This window comes from Bos grunniens, chromosome 13, assembly GCF_055505025.1.
Source record: "Bos grunniens cultivar Pamir isolate PY7600 chromosome 13, Bosgru_T2T1.0, whole genome shotgun sequence".
Taxonomy (NCBI): Eukaryota; Metazoa; Chordata; class Mammalia; order Artiodactyla; family Bovidae; genus Bos; species Bos grunniens.
In genome coordinates, this window is record NC_141177.1 from 23,246,746 (window position 1) to 23,252,784 (window position 6,039).

A 6,039-nucleotide genomic window follows, 5' to 3' on the forward strand; every position below is an offset into this window, starting at 1 on the left:
GCAATGACAGCTCAAGGTGGACCAGAAGTTAAAGGTGGGGGGGAATTGTGGCACCATCTGAATGGGGTAAAGATAGGGGAGCATATCCTTTGCTCAAGTTGGAAGAACTGAGCTGGAATGGGAACAGTGCAGGAGACTTAAGAGAAGCAGGTTCAATCCCTGGAGGAGGGCATGGCAACCCACTCCAGTATTCTTGTGTCAGAATCCTATGGACATAGGAGCCTGGTGGGCTACAGTCCATGGGACCAAAAAGACTTGGACATGGCTGAAGGGACATAGCACGCACGTGGCCAATGAGTCACTGCAGACTGACCTGTACTGGACACCCTGGTGCAGGATTTCGGGAGTGAAGGAAGGTGGAAATTCCAGCCCAGATGGGATAGAGATTTTCCATCCAGCCAAGTAGGGAAGGTGTGGACTAATTTGAAATGTATGAAAGCTGAGGCAGCATGATGCCTCCTAAGAATGTAGTAATGCCAAGGATGGATTCCCTGCATCTAGGGAGGCTGCGGGAATTTCGTGCAATACCCAATTGGAAAACAACACGGAGATGAGACCTCAACCGTAGGTGGGCCTCAGTATCTTCATCTGTAAAGTGGGTGAAGGGTGGAAATCTGGCCACTATATACCTTCCACTGTCTCTGATTTTTTTTTTTTTTTTTCTAGTCAGTGATATTCCAGGGGTCATACTCAATGAAGAGGGCGACAGAGGATGAGATGGTTGGATGGCATCATTGACTCAATGGAGATGAGTTTGAACAAACTCTGGGAGATAGTGGAGGATAGGGAAGCCTGGCGTGCTGCAGTCCATGGGGTCAAGAGTAGAACACGACTGAGTGACTGAACAAGGGCAATTCTTTATGGCCCTCAACCTGAAGATTTGCAGTTCCAATCATTAGCCACCAGAGATCTCCTTCTGACAGATTTGGGGAAAAAACAAACCGAAACAAAACCAGCCTGATCTGATGGGGAACCTGAGACTGAGGGGTCTCTTTCCTCGCTTTATCTGCTCTTTCACGTGACTGCTGATTGGGATTAACTCTGCCCCTGCACCAGGGATACAGCAAGGAACAGTCTCTGAAATGCAGCTGCTCTCTCCCCTCTCGACTCCTGTTTTTCCCACACCCCACATCTGCTCTCTCAGCGGACCCTGCGGGATAGAGTCCGGCCACTCTGTCCCTTCCACTGCCACCGTTCCTTCTGGCTTCCTTTGTGTTGTGCTTGGACTTCTGCAGTTGTCTCCTCCCTGGCCATCCTACTTCACCTGCTCCTGCCCTTCACGTCATGACTCAGAGCCTGTCCTGCCCTCCCCGCCTGGCTCCGGCCCGTTCCTTCTTGTGGGCCCGCCACGTGCGGTCCTGCCCCCCATCACACCGCGCTTGGCTTCCTCCCTGCCCACTCCCCACTCCAGCCACACCGGCCTCCCTGCTGTCTCTCGCCCGCAGACTCTGCCCTAGAGCCTTCGCCCTTGCTGTTCCCTCAACCCGGGGCTCTTTCCTTAGGCAACCCCAGGCCCCTTCCTCCCTTTATTCAGGTCTCTGCTCGATCCCAGCCTTCAGAGGTGACCCCTTATTGAGGCAGCCCGGTCGCCGTCCCGTCTCCCTCCACCTGCTGCTCCCGCTTTCCTCACTGTGCCCTTGATGCTGGGTTACATCCTGTCCTCTTATTGTATCTTGCCTGGCTTCTGACTCCCACCAGCCTCAGCTTGAACAGGGTAGGGACCGTGTCTGATTTGTTCCTGGCTGAGGCCCTGGTATCTAGTTTGTGCCTGACACACAGATAAGCTCAGGAAATATCTGTTGACTGTGAAAGAGGAGACCTTGAGGAGGGATAGCTGGGCCCCAGAGTAAGAGTGAGCTTCGGGGCCCTGTGTGAGTGACAGGTGAGGGGAATCTGGCTGCCGCTGCTGGAGGCGGGACCCTCTCCTGTCAGGGGGGGCACTGAGCCCTCACCCTCACCTCCTCACATGTCTGGGGTCCTGTCCCCCACCCATGACCCTGACTGGCTGGGGGTCAGAGGTCGGCTTCTGGCCCTTTCTGTGCCCACAGACCTTCTCTCCACCTCTTCCTCTGCAGGACTGTGTCCTGGGTCCTTTAGGAAGAGCCAGGGTCAGGCCTGGGCCTCAGTTTCCCTGTCTGCCCAGTGAGGTAGACAGTGAGAGGAAGGGGCTCAGGCCCAGGTCTCGAGGTGGGGGACGGTCTGCTGTGAAGGGGCTGTGCCCCCGCCCCTCCCCTACCCCAGGCACCGGCAGACTGGCTGGGGGCCCCCCGGGGACAGTAAAGCTGTTGGCTTCCTGCCTGGCCCCAAACCTGAGAACAGATGTCCCAAGGAGGGGACAGTCAGTGGTGAGGCCCACGGAGCTGCTCCGAGAACCAGAAGCCAGCCCTGAGGGGAGAATCAGGGTGTCCTGGGGAAGGAGGGCCGAGCTTCCCAGATACAGGGCTGGCTTTCCTCAACCCAGAGTGTTCTTCCCGCCTTTCCCGGCTTCCTTCACTCTCATGGCACGTTCACAGTTTTGGCTATTCCCAGGGTCTGTCATGATGATTGTTCTTAATGATTTTTTTTCTCTAAGTCAACCAGAAAAGATTGCATTAGAATAATTTTAGACAGAGAAAAATACAGACTGACATTATGAACTACATAGCCAATACCCAGATTTAACACAGGCATTTTCCACATTTGCTTCACCTATTTCTTCCTGAAATATCTTAATGTGAGTTGTAGATATCCTCAATTTTTGTCCCCAAATACTTTAGTTTGCATTTCCAAAAAGTAAGGCCATTTCCAGGATCACTGTTGCTCTTCATAATATTCATAGTTCTCTGGTATCTAATATTTAGTCCACAACTGACTTCCCTGGTTATCCTGAACATGTGTGTTACAGTTGATCATGGACTTCTTGTAAGAGGAAACTTCTTGATACATGAAATGAAAAGCAAGTATATTCTGTCATAAATGGAATGTGCCTCTAGAAATGGGGACGATACTTCTGGAAATGAGGACAGTGCTCCAGGCCGATGCGGTGGCCAGGCTGCACCTGAGGCCGGCTCTCTACTTGTTACGCTGGAGCTTAGTGGGCACTGGCATTAAACACAGAGCAGCAGAGAGGACTGACTCACTCATGCAAGGAGACCTGAAAAGGACTCTGAAAGGAATCAGGCTGTCCAGGTTGGGATCAGAGTTACTGAATATGGGATGGGCCTGAGGAGCTCAAGTTGAAAGCTGAAAAGTCCTGCACCAGGCCCTTGGGTGGAGGGTCTTGGGTGTTAAGTTTCCACAAAGATTCTGTCTCTGGGGCCACGACCTTCCAGTTTGAGAGGGGGCCTTACGCCCCCTGCACTGCACTCTGGCCTGGCTCTGCCATCTGGGGTTGGGGCGCTAAGAGGACAAAGGCCCCTCACTCTCAGAACACTTTTCCCTGAAAAATCCCATCTGTCAGGCCCTGACCCTCCAGGCTCACAGGCAGCAGGGTGGGGGAGGGGAGAGGCCCCAAGGAGACCCAAGGCGCCCCTCCCAGCCTCCACCGTCTGTTCTGGTCAGGACTGGGGTCCTCACACTTCAGCTGCCTGCTCAGTGGGACCCAGGCCAGTCACCTCCCCTTTCTGGGCCTCGGTTTCCCCATGTGTCACGTGCAGAGGTGGGATGGGGTGGAGTATCATTTGCCACAGTCAGAAAAATGTTGGGGAAAAAAATAATGGAATAGGAACAAAACAATGCTATTACATTCCAGTCTGTGCTGTGTGCTAAGTCGCTTCAGTCGTGTCCGACTGTTGGCAATCCCACGGACTGTAGCCCACCAGGCTCTTCTGTCCATGGAGCTCTCCAGGCAAGGATGCTGGAGTGGGTTGTTATGCCCTCCTCCAGGGGATCTTCCTGACCCAGGGATCGAAACTGCGTCTCTGGTGTCTCCTGCAGCTGCAGGCAGATTCTTATCCACTCCTGCCACCAGGGAAGTCCACATCTAGGACTTCAGACTGAGGAGATTCTAAGGATTTGATGACCTCAGGGTTTTAAAATTCTGGGATTTTCAAGTTTAAAACGTGTCCCACCTCCTGAAACCTGAAGGATTTGGGAGTGCCGAGCTGATGGGGCTCAGCCGGGGCCAAATCCAGCCTGACCCTCAGGCTTGTCTGTTCCCTTCCCTCAGCTGCTGGCCTGTCCCCAACCTCCGAAGACTGTTGGATGTCCTCACTGTTCATGCTGGCACCTGGCACAGCTGGCTTCCTGGCTCCAGAGCCCAAGTGTGCGTGCTCTCTGCCAGGATTTGTGAAGATCTATCAGGAGCTGCTGTGGTTGTGTGTATAATTTCTATATATCATCATCAGCACGTGCTAAGTCACCTCAGTCGTGTCTGACTCTGGGACCCCATGGACTGTAGCCCTCCAGACTCCTCTGACCATGGGGATTCTCCAGGCAAGAATACTGGAATGCCTTGCCATGCCCTCCTCCAGGGGAATCTTCCCAACCCAGGGATCGAACCCAGGTCGCCCGCATTGCAGGCAGATTCTTTACTGTCTGAACTTCCATTAGAATAGCACAGTTTTATTGAGCCAGGCTCTGGCCAGGGTTTTGCTGGCATTATCTTGGGTACTTAGGGTAACACCTTACAATGTAGGTGAAATTATTCTTCTGATTATAGATGAGGAAACTGAAAATTCAGACTTTAAGGAACTTCCCCAACCCAGGCAGCTGGCAGGTGGTAGAGCTGGATTTGAAACCTTGACTGGTTGATCCCAGAGTTCCCAATCTTGATGTTAAACTGCTACGTTTTAATCTTTAAAATCAAAACTCTTTTTTGTGGCCTACAGACTCTCAGCCATTAATGTCAGTCTCTTCCTCTCCCTCCAGTCCAGCCACTAGCTTTGGGCTCAAATAGAGTCACCTCATTCTTGCCCCAGGACCTTTGCACAGACTGCTTCTGCTCTTCCTTCCTCTAGGTTTCCATGGGACTGACTCTTTCTTACCCTTCATGTCTCACCTCAGGGGAGAGGGCTTGGCTCACTGACCATGCTGAGTGAGCATGGTCCCCTTTCTTTTCACACCTGCTTCCTTACTCTGCTTCATTTTTATTTATACCATTTCTCATTTCTTGGTTCAGTTATTCATTGCTGTGTCTCACCCTGCTGCTGCTGCTGCTAAGTCGCTTCAGTCGTGTCCGACTCTGTGCAACCCCATAGATGGCAGCCCACCAGGCTCCTCCGTCACTGGGATTCTCCAGGCAAGAACACTGGACTGGGTTGCCATTTCCTTCTCCAATGCAGGAAAATGAAAAGTGAAAGTGAAGTCGCTCAGTCATGTCCGACTCCTAGCGACCCCATGAACTGCAGCCTACCAGGCTCCTTGGTCCATGGGATTTTCCAGGCAAGAGTACTGGAGTGGGTGTGTCTCACCCACTAGAACACAATTCCTTGTGTTTTCATCTCTCTTCCTAGAAACTGGCATGGACCAGGGGCTCAGATAGTATTTGTTGAATGTGTGAATACATCTTGAAACAAGACAAGGGGAGGTCAAGGAGGAAGGTCTACCGGTCAGGCTTGAGCCCAAATCCTCTCTCCAAACCAGTAGCTGCCATCTTCTAATGGTCCAGACAGAAAGCTGAGGCCCAGAAAGATGGAGAGGCAGAGGTGTGCTCAACCCCAGCAGCGGCTCAGTGATAGCAGACCAACATGGACAGCTCTGTTTCTATACTTGCCAAGTTCTTTCTCAGAAACTATGTCCTGAGAGCTATCATACTTCCATTTTCCTGATAAAAGCCTGCAGCCTGAAAGGTCAGGAGACTGTCCCGGGGGGAGGGTCACCTTAGTGTCAGAGCAGGGGGTCCTGGGTTTCCTGTCTCTATGCAGATGTTGGCTTTACTCTCAGCCCTTGCTGGGGCGAGAGGTTGAAAACAAGACTCTGCGCCCATCCCTCACTCCTGGACACAACAGAAAGGGACCAGAGACCTGGCTGAGCCAGCGGGGTGTGTCTTGGAATATGCTCATCAGAAGCTGAACCTGAGTTTTTGGCAGGTGGAACCTGGCCCCTAGAGGCATGGAGGGG